At 44.6% G+C, this 13,715-nt stretch overlaps 1 pseudogene; it reads left to right on the forward strand.

Annotated features, from left to right (window-relative positions):
- Positions 1–311: 311 nt before the first annotated feature.
- LOC142847061 (smad nuclear-interacting protein 1 pseudogene) lies at positions 312–1,435 on the forward strand (annotated as a pseudogene).
- The last annotated feature ends 12,280 nt before the right edge of the window (positions 1,436–13,715 follow it).

Here is a 13,715-nt window from a genome sequence, read left to right on the forward strand (position 1 = left end):
GTCTAAAACACCTGATTGGTTTAATGAAGAGTTGAAAGGCCAATAGCAAAGCAGGAGAGAGAAACAGGGCTGGGCTGGCAGGCACAGAGAATAAATAGAAGAACATTAGAAAGGAGAAGGAGCAAGAAAAGAAGGAGGAGAACTCCAGGGGGCAGTCACCCAGCTACACAGCGAGCCATGGAGTAAGAAGTAAAGAAAGGTATACAGAAATAGAGAAAAAAAGTCTAGAGGTGAAAGATAGATTGGTTAATTTAAGAAAAGCTGGCAGTGACTCAGTGGACCCTGCAAGTGGCTCTCAGCCAGGCTGCAGAATGAAAGCGAAGAGTGAGAGGGAGCTACGCGGCCAGCAGTGACATCGGTCAGAGGATCCTCTGGCCATCCTAGTGGTGAAGCAGGAGGGGATGAGCCCCGGACCTGTCATCACCGGCCCAACACCCCTAGTTGGCCCCTCCTACAGCTGAGCCTGGCTGCACCAGTTACTGCAGGGGTCGAACCCTGGGAGCAAGCCGGTCCCCAGCCAATAAGAAAAGCGAGTCATCAGGGAGAAGAAACAACTCTCCAGGGACTAGAAGAAGCAGAGTTGCCACTACTTCCCAGTCAAAGTGAAAAGCAGGAACTTGAGGACCATCCTCAGAGAGGTCGAGAGGATCGCCATCACATGGAGCCATCAGAACAGGAACAAAAGGAGAGCTTGTAGAAACAGTGAGCAAGACTGGAACCAGGGCCATTCCTGCCAAAGTAGGAGCTCTGATGAGAGGCCTGTCAGTGGTCAGGGTCAGGATAGAGACAGCCAGAATCTGCAGGCTCAGGATGAAGAGAGGGACTTTCATAATGCCAGGCACCGGGAGCATGGCCTTCAGAATGAAGGTGCTGGCGGTGAGGCTCAGGAGGCTCGCCCTGCTGGTAACAAAAGCAAAGAGGTACCTGTTAAAGAGAAACCAAGCTTTGAATTTTCTGGGGGCACTTCTTGAGGACACCAATACCTTTTGGGGTGTGGTTATTAGGTACAGCGACAACCCAGAAGCCCGGATCCCCCCAAACACAGGGATGATGAGGTACTTTCCGTTATGTACTTCCGTAGGCAGTCGAAATGGCAGCATGGCCACCATTCCCACCGACCATCCCTCCTGTTCAAAGCAGCATGCAATCTTCCAGGTCTGGCTGTGGAGTACATGCGTACTGACACGCATGCTGACCACACAGTTGGTCGGAGGGTGAAGCCCTATATCAGTGGCTTGGTTCAGGCAATGGAACCTTCATGAACAACAAGCATATTGAGCCAGAGATACTATGAACTGAGAGAAAAAAAAATGTCCTTAAATTTGAGCTCAGTAGTAGAGAATATGTCGTGCTCCATGAGTCTTCAGACACCTCTGAACTAGACAGGAAGGGAGATGAGGATGAAGAGGAGGAGGGAATGGTATCTGACAGCTAGGAACTGAGAAGCACCCACCATACACGCCACTAGAAACTGTTCCTGCTAGAAGCCATGGGGTTGACTCTCCAGCGCCTCCTCTCACCTTGTCTTTGCTCTGCTGCTGCTCAGCTTGGGTTGCAGTATGAGAACTCTCTCTGTGTGTTCTGCTGAGCTTGGCACAGCAGCCACCTGCCCGTGGGTACTTGTGTTCAGAACAGCCTCGCCTATTACAGCTTGGCAAGTTTTGGTCAGTGTGTGGCTGTAGTGGGGCCTTCTGAACCGCTGCACAGGAAACTAAGCCCTTGGGAAGGGGACTGTGGCTCGTTCTCTTTGTACAGTTTCTTATGTATATAGTCGTTGAGCTTTGTGGACCAGGAGTTTTGTTTTGCGGACAAACGCTAGAGCAGGGAATCTGAGTAAGTTTTGGTTCTCACCAAAACAACCTCCAGCATATACCAAAGCTTTGACCTGGTTCTGCTCTTGAGTAATAGAAGTTGATTTTGCACTTTGTCATGGGGGGCAGTGACAATTTCCCACCTGAACTCATGATTGACTGTCTAAGCGAAGCAGATATTATGTGTGATGCCTGTGTAGACACGACTGTTTAGGAGGCCATGGCTTCTACCATTGAGTGCTGGCATCATATCCTGCGCAGGGTTGTGGAGCTGCATCTTGTGAGCATTCCTGATTCCCCCAGGACACACAAACATAGCTGTTTTGATTGTCTGGTATTTTTTTCGGTTTTTCATTTTTATTCAAACATTACCTCTTTTCTCCCTTTGAGAAAAACACTGGTGTTGACTTTGTAGCAGGGGCCTTTCTGTGGGCTGAGGTTGTGTGTGTGTGTGTGTGTGTGTGTGTGTCTTTGGCCATGGGTTTGTATTTACTTCCCGAGGGTAGAAAGCAAGGGTAGCCCAGCTTCTGAACTTCCCACCTGGGGTCTGTGTAAGTAGAAGGAATTCATGGCGTACAGTATGTGTGCCTGTAAATGCCGTTTCAGAGCTATGTGCTGATTTTCATATGACATTGTTTTGTCCTAGAAATAATACCACGGAATAGGCAACAGCCCATCTGCATTTGGAGAGTGGGTCTTCATTTATATGTATTTTCGAGATAAAAAATAAAAATTGTGAATATAAAAATAAAGCTGGCTGGAAATAAGCCAAGATAAGACCTGGCATTCATCAGTAAGAATACGCCTCCGTGCAATTTATTTGGGAATTAGGTGGCAGCCCTCCGCCCAAAAGAGACAGAGTAAAGAGAAAAATAAAACCATAGGCATATTTTTATCCCATTGAGTCCCCACCTTCCTTCAAAGTTCACTGATAGCGGGCCATCTTTGGTAATCACTTCAAGAGGAAGGAGCATGATCCTAAAGCTCAGGACTCTGTGCTTTCAGTCCCTTTTCATGGGGCCTCTAAGTTAGTGATAGCCAAGAGGTTTCATCGTGACCATCAGTCCTGATGAGCTGCCTGGAGTGAGAGGGCAAGAAGCAGTGAAGCCACATCTGGACTCAGTGGGAGAAAGTGGGTGATACGTTAGATGTGTCTGGTTGTAAGCGAGCTCCAGAGAGTGACGGGCTACATATGTGCCCTGCATTTACCACCCATGGGCTAAGTGTTGTGGAAGTCACATGGCAGTACTGGGTACCACTGTCCTCAGAAACTCTGCTTCCCTGAGGAAGCAGCCTCCTGCTGTGAGGAAGAGCTAGCCTCTTCTCAGTCAGCGTTCAGTACTCAGCTTTGCTGTTTCCAACCACAGGACGTTAGGCAATTACTTAGCCTCTTTGGGACACAGCCATTTGGAAATCATAGCTCTGCATAGTCTCTTGTGGTGATATTTTGTTTGTAATCTAACAAATAAAGCTCGCCTGATGATCGGAGTATGGAGCTAAGTCACTAGCTAGCCATAGAGGTCAGGCAGTGGTGGCACACACCTTTAATCTCAGCACTCAGGAGGGAGGCAGAGGTAGACAGATTTCTGTGAGTTCATGGCCACCCTGGGCTACACTAGATTGACCCAGTCTCAAAGAGAAACAGAGCCAGGTGGTAGTGGCTCACACCATTAATCCCAGCACTAGGAAGGAGGAGACAGGAAGGGATATTGTTGGATGGAGAAAGGAATGTAAGGCAGGAGGAGACAGGAGTGCAGGGCATTCAGTCTGAGGATTTGGTGGAGGTAAGAACTAGTGACTGGTTGCTCTGCTTCTCTGATCTTTCAGCCTTTACCCCTATATCTGACTCGGGTTTTATTACTAACACCAATTAGAAATAGTGCTACAGTATTTACTATATAGTTTCTTTTCATCATGAGCAAAATATGTGAAACAAACGTCTTGAGGAAGTGGAAGAGACTTTAGAGATTGGAACAGAGTTAGAGAAACATCAGTCTGTAGTGTCGAAGAAGACACACTGGCTGGGGCATCTGATGAGGGCCTCTCACATGTGCTGGTCCAGGAGGCAGAGAACAGCTGGAAGTAGGGGCTGGACTTTATCCCTTAAATGGCATCTCCCAGCGACCTACTTCTATCTCCCACCTAAATGTTCCAGAGCCCTGAAAATAGTACCTGAGGGGGACATTTAGGATTCCAGCTGTAATGCAAACATCATAAGACGTCCATATAAAGGGCTGACAAGACGTATAAAGCACCGGGCACACTACCTTACACAAAGCAGGCCTTTGGCGAGTGTTGTTGGCTATTGTTCTATCAATATCAAAGCCTACAAGCTATACTGCTGTAGATACGAGCTTCCTCTTCCTATGATCCACAAAGGTAAAGATCACTCAGTCTTCCCAGATGGCCTATGCTCTCCTTCAAATGCCATTGGACTTGTGGCAGCTCTTCCAGGGTCTGTGTTTTACTTGGAGGCCCTATTATTCCCCTCTCTACTGTTAGACGTTTCAAATCCTCCCCACAGGTTCCCTCCCTTGTTAATGCGATTACACGTGGCGATTGTTTCATTAAGCGCCTTTTCATAGTGTGTTTGGTAAATACATGGCAGAACGTGAAAGCTAATTATCATCTTAATTGGTGAAGATGAACTGGTACATAATATGTGTGATTTAATTATCAGGGCGAGCCCTCTGAAGGTTAATGAGAAATGAAAACTCATAAGCAAAGGTTCTGGGGTTTCTGGGCAGGTAATTGCTAAGCTTTGGAAATAACAGAGCTGATCTCTATGACTTTAGACCTTGGGGTGCTGACCTTTCCCTTTGCCTGAATCAAAAGATGAGAACTGCGGTCTTATCAATAGAGAGAATGATCTATTGTCTACTTAGTTTGTTTACTGATGTGAACTCTCTCTCTCCCTCCCTCCGTGTGTGTGTGTGTGTGTGTGTGTGTGTAAATTAGGGTTATTTTCTTGAAGATACCTTCAAGGGTATCTGTTGTTTCCCCTATGTGGTGAGAATCTTGGGAATTACTAAATTCATTGTCCATGTCCTCTTTTGGTCTTGGATTCCTTCTTTCCTGAAGGACTGGGATCTTCTTCACATTGACAGGGCCATGCCTCCCACCCTGCTGTCTTGCCTCATGCCTGACCTCTTTTTTCCCACTGCCTTGTACTTGTTCCATCATAATACAAGATCCCAAAGTTTGCTTGAGAACCAACTCCTTGATGAACAAATGTTGCCTTTCTAGAAGACTCTTGACCCAGGTGAACTCTTCACCCTTAACTGCAACTCTGCTCTCCCCCGGGGTTGTTGCTTCCCACGCAGGCTTCATAGTAGTTCTCTTCTCCCTTCTTCAACCCAGAGATCTCCACTAGGAGCTGAGGGTGGCGTCCTCTACCCTCTCCAATGTTATGGGCAGACATTTCCCCTCCACCCCTAGGTTAGGATAGCACCCTTCCCCCAGTCCTGGTTTCCCCAGAGCCCCTGGTAACATGTGTTCTTCACTGGGTACTCCAATCCTACCTCTAGGTTCCCTTGATGCACTCCCTCATCCAACTATTATTTCACTGTATGACCATCCACTGCACGGACCACCTATCTAACTTCTAGGACTCTCCCAGTAGTGTTCTCCTTGGCCTCCACTTCTTTCACCTCCTATCTGCTCTGTAACCATTGCCTGAATCTGGACAGCGTCCCAACAGTTCCTTCAATCTCTTGCTTTACTATTCCTGCTCAGCCACTGTGCCCTCTCTCATCCTCACCTCTTGCTCCCCGTGTCCTCTCCATAGACCTCTCTTTCCTCCTTCACCACCTACCTTGTGGTTTATCATTTGAGTTACTTTCCTGCCAACACTTTATTCTCTTGCCATTCCAAACTTTCACTAACCCACAATACTTTCTTCCTCTCTCTCTTTGCTATGGCTCACTACAGGCGAGCACTTTCCCCTGTTTTGTTTGTTTGTTTGTTTGTTTGTTTGTTTTTTTGGTGATTGAGACTAAGATTTCCATGTGCCTTGTTTTATTTAGATAGCCAAGTGTGGGCAGTGGTGATGATGTGCTGGTTCTGAGCCAGGGACTTGGAAGACTTCAGATATTTTTGGTTCTCCTTCTTCAACCTTTAACAGCACAGGAGGAGAATACGTCTGGGTAGCTTTGGAGTTTGAGAAGAACGGAGCAGACTTAGACACATAGGCCTGCAATGTAATACAGAACCACACAGCTAGCATGAAGACACATGAGCTCAATAAATGCTTATTATTGCTATAAACCACTGAGATTGGAAATAGTTTATTACATAGTATCACTGCATCAGTAACTAATAGAGTCTTCTGGATCTTAATCCTCCTTCCAGATTCAATATTCAAACATGTGTATCTCTTCCTTCTTACAAATCTAATTCTACCCCACTCCCTTCCCCCTCCATGGACTTTTTTACTTGCTGCCACCTCACTGTCTACTCTCGGGTGAAATACACCTTTTCTTTCTTACTGTCTACTCTTGGGTGAGATACCTTTTCTTACTGTCTACTCTTGGATGAGATACATTTTTTCTTACTGTTTTCTGGACTCACCTTCCTGCAGTCTGAAAGTGTTCCCCATTTCCCTGAACCTGCTCTTGCCAGGATTTACCCAAATAACATTTACTGGGCACCTGCTCCGTGCTCTGCCTAGGGAAACAAATACAAAAACACTGGTAGAAGCCTTGACAGCCTGGTGGGGCTTTGAACATGTTACTAACCAACATACTAAGCTGCACAGGAGTGGAAAGGGTACGCAGGGGTATACACAAACACAAATCCAGAGGTTAGATACCTAAGTTTGATAAAGAATAAACAGAACTTAGCAGAGAAAAAAAAAGGTATGTGAGAGGGACACTTTTCAACCATTAGGAGGAAATAATTGTCCCCTCAACGATACAAATCCCATCACTTAAAATCTTTTTGTTTTTGATCTGTGCAGTCGTGTGAGGGAAAGATCTTTGTTGATCATTTTATCCTCAATGGGCTTCTCATAAGAATTTGATAATATTAACAAGCAAAAAGTTAACAAGATTCTCTCAGGTGAAACATTAGAATCACCTGCCAATGCTACTCCCTAAATTCCTTGGCACAGTTTTATTGATAATTAAGTACTAAAGTAAAACCGGTATTTGTTTCATGTCTAGCACAATATTACGTGCAGAGTTGGTGCTTCATAAGTGCTTATTAAATGCATATGATGATTGGTAACCAAGAACGTGGGCTATTCTATAACCCTATAGCTGTGATCCAGTCTCAGGCGACAGAAAGTGATGTTCCGAAAAGATATGACAATTTTCTAAGATCACTTCAGGAAGAAGTACTGATCTCATCATACTTTAAGCTTCCTGTGGCAAAGCCTACAGTTTTCCTTGGAGCAAATAGGGCCAAGATACATGCAAACTACAGGACTGAGGAAGCCTCACATGAATGAAACATGAGTTGGACCTGAGATGTAGTGTCATTTTGTAAGATGAGAGATTTGTTCTGTAAGATGGTAAAGGTACACGTCTAAATATTGATCAACCAAAACTTTCTCAGAAAGGGAATTGATGGTGAAGGGACCAACAGCAACACAGGAACAGAAACGGTGATGATGGATAGATTGGTGTGCCAAGGGTTCGTACGGTACAAAAGGCTATAACCAAAGGCCAGATTGAAGTCAACGGTCAAATAGTAACTCTTCCTCCCTGATAGCTGAGTCTCAAATTAACTCCAATTAAAATCATCTGGGGCAAAAGGAAAATGTGTTGACATACAAATAAGTGTTACCAGGCAGAAGAAAGGACACCAGCATCTTTTCCCTCTCTATATACAAGGTCTTGTAGGACTTGTATGTATGTAATGTATGTAAGGACATATATTCATAACAGTAGACATGGATACACAGCTCCCAAATTGACCAGAGACCCCTTTCTTAGATAGCTGCAAGTCCATTGCAATTCCTAAAGCCTTGAATGGGACTTAGTGTCAGTTCCATTCAAGTCAGTTTAGTCTGCACACAAATCTTAATGGATCAAGAAGTGTCTGAGATGAAACAAGAGAACCACTGAAGCTAGTGGAACCATCAGAAGAGAGCTCAGTGGGAAACGGTGCTGCCCAAGTCCCAGCCACAGCTTCATGTGGTATGTAATAGCATCAGGTGTGTTTGTGGAGGGAGCCAACACAGTCTGTGTGACCATTCGGAGTTTATTGAAGCCTGTAATGTTGATTGATATTCTGTGCCGAGTGGATTTGCTTCAACTTGCTCTTCACAATTTTGAGTAATTTTATTTTTGTATCACAGAGAGATTAGGAATTGCCTGACACTAAGACTTCAAACCTATATTCTGATGGGCTTTTGTCCTGGGAACTTTTACCACTTCTTTATAACTTGCATGCAAATGAAGCATAAGAGAAACTATAGCTTGATTTAAAAAAAATAAGCAACAAAATTCAGCTCGCTGCAATCCTAGCAACCTGGGATACCTACAGTTAACTGGTAAATAATTCCCTGGGATCTTTGAATAATTTCTAAAATAAAACTTTGAGCGTACTGTGCATATAATTTCATATCCTGACTTTTATCTGACAATGTGCGCTGAACGCCTTTTCACGTTCATAAATCACACATCTCATTGTCACAGTCACGCAGTGTTCTACTTTCCTGGTCTTGTGGATGATAATCTATTGTCTGACATCTAAGTTGTCATAGAACTTCAAATGTCATAACAGTAAATGATGGCTCAGTGGACCTCTTTATGCATTCAGTGGGACCTGCTCTTCTCACTTCTCAGAAAGTCCTCCCACCACGAGCGATTCCTTCCTCACCATCACGCATTCTCCATTCTCTTAGAGCAAAAGGCAAGTGTAGTACTCTCCCGTCCTTCTCCCTTTCACTGATTATTAAGGACCACCAGCAAAGGGATAATGTCTGCCTTGGTCAACTTTCTGGAAACAATGCCAACACATAAGCAGTACTCCATCAGCATCTGCAGAGTATCCAGTAAATAAATTACTCAGGACAAGAATGCTAAGACAAAGGTTCCCTCTTGCCAAGGCATACAATGCATGTCCAAACTGGCTGCTTGCAAGGCCTCGCACAGACTTGCTTTTGCTCTAATAGTGTGTGAGGTTACTCATTTCCCCATAGCCTTGATGCATGTGAAAATTCGAGAATCATTTCTCTCCATGGGCTCTGTCCTGGGACCCCCTGACTAGGGTGATGTGCAGTGGTTCGTAGAGGAGGTTCAGCACAGTAGGGTATAAACATCAAAGTGCGTGTTTTCCAAGCTTTGCTTTCTACTATGTTCTGTTGAATCCCTTTTCCCCATCACTTAGTAATATTTTGAGGGAAAAAAAATGAATGTTCCTGTCACTTTTGGTTATCAAAAATTCAGTCTAGTTAGTTCCAAACTCAAAATCTGTGTTTGTTTCAAAGCTCTTCTCTCCTCCGCCATCTCAAGGCCCAGGAAGCTCTGGGATCCCAGGGGTGGAAGAGCTGTGTGGTATCTTTTCTCACTTTCCTTCTCTTCCTTTTCTTGTGTTCTAGACTTGGGAGCAGGAAAAGGGACAGGGATATGACAGGCCCTTCAGCCCAGGGGGGGGAGCAGAAGTCATGAGGGGGGGCTTCTCTAATCTTGGTCAGTTAGGTCATCTGTGGGACAAGGATGAGTGCTGCTCTGGCACTCCCCATGTGGACTGTAGGGTTCTTTGTCGGAGCAACATTCAACTCACCCAGACTTTTCTTTCATGTAAGGACTCACTCAGGTAAAGGGAAAGTCTCCATCAGCATCTCTGAGAGGAGATCTCATAACTTTCTCTAGCAGCCAGTCTGACTAATCCCACACCCCTTTAAATCAATCCACAGAAAACGTTAGTCTTCCTCTCTGCCCTTCAAAGATCAAGGGGGGAAAGGATGGAAGCACCTCCAGTTCTTCCTCTGTAGGTCCTGGTTATGAAGCTATTGCCTCAAAATGAAGCAGTCCTTCCTGGAGTGCTTGGGGAGGCTCTGAAGACTCAGGAAGTAAAACTCACTAGGCTCAGAGAGCCCCTGAAAGTTACAGGATTCACAAGGTCCCTCCCTAAGGTTATATAAGCATCAGCAATGGCTAGGAAGAGGAGATTTAGGCTGAGCTGCCTGCAAGTTGTGTAGGGAGTTCCAAAAATACAGCTTTTGTGATTCATTGCCCTGCTGAGGTGGGCTTTTGAATGATGCAAGCGCTTTTGAGCCATCCAGATTCTTAAAAGTAACTCCTTACCCATACTCCTGTAGGTGACCCAAATACACTACCGGTGGTTTCTTTGGCCTTTGATACTCTATCTAAGGTGAATAGACATTTGTTCATGTCTCAGCAACCCTATACATATTCCTTCTCCTCTGCTGACATGAGATACATCCACACTTCTTTTGCGGAAATCTCTAGACCACATGTGGCCACTGGTCTTCAGTCCTGTATGTCTCCCAGGGGAGATAAAGGGCAAGATACTACAATGGTAACCATTCTGTGGCCATCTCATCACACCATTTCCCATCCTCACCTTATATAAATAAGAGTAGAGGGACAGAGGTCAAACTAGAAGGCAGGTTGAAGGCGGCAGGTCAATCCCACAATCTGTGACTTGCAAACTGCAGTGGCAGAGTGTGTTGGCTCTGCTCCTTGGCATATCTAGTTAGAACCCGGGCTTCATTGGTGCTTCTCTTATGCTTTGGTTTGTGTCTTGGCTTTAGTTCTAGGCAGCAGAACAATCTCATCATTTTACTGCAGATGTATACATCTTAATTCACAAAAATATTTATGTAATTATCGCAGAAGTGGATTGCATATGGCTATTTCTTGAAGTGACACTAAGGGAAAAAAGCTGCAGGTGAGACCAAGCAATTTGTAATTAAAGGAAAAATTTCCACATAAAGAAAAGTGAGGTTGAGCCCAGGATCCTGCAAGGTAGGGCTGTGGGAGGACAAAGAGCGAGACCGTGAAGAAGTAGCGGCTCTTGTGCCTCCAATGAGTCTGGAAGGTCAGGAACCTCTTGTTCAGTGGAGGCAATCAATGTCACATGCAAAACACAGAGGGAGAAGAGGTCCTAGTAAAAGCCTGGATCAAGTTTGTCTTCCAAATCAAATGCCACATCCAAAGACTCTGGCTGAAATCCCCGCCTTCCCACTGTCAATGTCTATAGCGGTTCGTTCTATCACTTCCAGCACCTGAGCCTTTAAAGCTGATTGAGTATCTGCAAAATTTGTGGATGGGAGGATGGATGGCAATAACTCTCCCAGCCCCAGTATCCATTGGAAGAGAAATCTCGGACAGGGTCTCAATGAATCATTCACAACGACAGGGCCCTCTCTTCCTTGCTGGGTGGTCTGTGGAAGTTAGATGTTCATTGAACTAATTACAGTCAGTGTTGGTGACCTTGGAATTCATTTATCTTGACTTCAGTGACATTGGTTTCTTGGTTAGCAATTAGCTTACCAGAGCCCTTGATGGCATAATCTGTTCATTTACATAATTAAGACATAAGTCTTTGGCTTGGATAGTAGCCAGGGCACTGGACACTAAGGGCAGCAGGTGCCTGGCAGCTCAAGTCCCAGCATCATGATCCTACCAGCTGAGCCCATTTACCCCGTGACTTCAGTGGCCTGAGAACTTCTCTTTAGGCACATATTTTTAAGGGCTGACATCAAGGAGATTGGCCTACTAAACCGGACTCAGAGAGAGGCTCTGATTGTTTTTAAATCTCTTCACAGTTGCATTCTTGTTCCTTCAAAGAGTGAAGTCCAGTTATCCTTCCCTTCAGTATAAACCAGTCAGTAAATCAGCAATAATGGTCCCTCCCTCCCCTTCTCTCTCTCCTTCACATCATCCTTCCTTCCCCCTCCCTTTCTCTTTGTCCTCTCAATTTGTCTTGGGGGGACATGATTACTGGGCTATGATGCTGTTCAAGCAGCTCATTGAATCCCCCCCCCGGGAGACACCAAGGCTGTCTACCAACTGACAGCATGCTCTGGCCAGCCACACTAGTGAGCAACAGTGGACATGAGTACTCCTGCCCCCACCAAGGTTTCAAATGGCTATAGCCCAGAAGCCAACCCTATGAGACCCCAAGAAAGAACCTGCCAGTCAAGTTTTCCCCAGTTTCCTGACTGTGATAGTAAATGTTTATTAGGATATATGTTTTTAGAAACGGTTTATTGCACATATAAATCATGCGCAATAGAGGGCTTGGTTATGACATTTTTATTCATGCGCAAGGTATATTTCGGTCGCATCCACCCTCTGTTATTCTCTCTTGTCCTCCTCACGCTCTCACTGATCCTCTCCCTCACCCTCGTCCACTTTCGTGTCTTTCTTATGATCGGATGGATTTTATGAAGGCTGCTCTCACGAGCAAGGGTAAGGATTTGTTTGCAGGAGCCTAGATACCTTATTAGTGACTATGCAACAGAAGAAAATGGTTCTCCTCCACCAACCACTAGCTGCAGTTGAATTCTCAGGAAGGGCTGGGCCCCATGAATCCCGACCCACACCGTGACAGGCTACTTTTGGGCCCCATCATGTGCAACTTTGTGCAGATTAATCACAGCTTCTAGGAATTCAAGAGTGTAACAGACATGTCATGCTCAGAGCACAGAATTCTACACTTCCAACCCCTTCTCTGGCTCTTACATTCCTTCTGCCCTGCCTTCTTGGGGGGAGTGATGTAGATGAACCACTTACGGCTGAGCATTTGACAGCCATTCTCCTACCTGTTTTAACTAGCTACGAGTCTCTGCAGGCATTTTTGTCCACTGCAAAAAGAAGCTTCTCTGACCAATGCAGACAGGAGTGTTAGTCTATGATCCTAAGCATAGTTAATTAGAAGGAAATGTGGCAGGTATGTTATATCTCTATTTAGGAAACAATGGTAGGATCCACACTAGAGCCTATGATCTCTCAAGCCATGGTCTTTTGACTGGGTTTACAGAAACAGAAGTGAATTCTTTCCTGTGAATCAGGCCTCAAATCCAATCAAAAGTGATTGGCTACCCCATAACAATACTGTCATTATTGCATCATTGTGCACACCCTGCCTGCCTGGTCAATATTGCTGCACACAGGGTACACAATTGAGTAAAAGTTCATAAGGAGCCTGTATAGAACCTTCTGGTACTGTGAGGTCTAGACAGCAGGAAGAAAGCTTCCAGCCCAGTTCCAGCCTGATTTCTGCAACCAAGATAAGACACAAAGTTTTGAGAAACCTGTCACATACAATAACTAATACATAGGATATTAATTTTTTCAATGCTGTTTTTAAATAAATCTTTTTAAAGTTTATTAGCTTACGTGTATGCATGATTTGCCTGCATGCATGTATGTCTGTGTGCCTGGTAGCCCAAGGAAATAAGAAGAGGGTGTCTAATCCCCTGGGAGTAGAGTTAGAGAAAGTTGTGAGCAGCTGTGAGGGTGCTGGGACTCAATCTCAAGCCCTCTGCAAAAGTACCTAATGATGGTGATCACTGAACATCTCTTCAGCCCCCGATGCTGGTTCTTAAAGAAAGAAAGAATATGATTGTAATATCAAAACAACTGAAAGTGTTCATATTCTAGACCACAAATTCCTCTGACAAGAATTTGCCTTATAAAAATATGTCTGAAATTTAAGTACTCCCATGTATTTATAAAAGGTTCATATTATAAAAGGCATCTTCTCTAACAGTAAAAAGAGAAATTGACGGGCAGTCTTATCGCTAGAGTTTAATACGTGACAGAGAAAAGCTGAGTAATTCCCTTCTAAGCACTAAGTAAACTAACTTTGCATTAAAAAAAACTCAAAATTCCAATTCCAGATGGTTTAATTAGTAGCTGTCTTAATTAGGATTTATAGTGTGGTGTTTTTTTTAAAAAAATGACCACAAACAATTTGTGGAGG

This window comes from Microtus pennsylvanicus, chromosome 3 (assembly GCF_037038515.1).
Source record: "Microtus pennsylvanicus isolate mMicPen1 chromosome 3, mMicPen1.hap1, whole genome shotgun sequence".
In the NCBI taxonomy this organism is placed as follows: Eukaryota; Metazoa; Chordata; class Mammalia; order Rodentia; family Cricetidae; genus Microtus; species Microtus pennsylvanicus.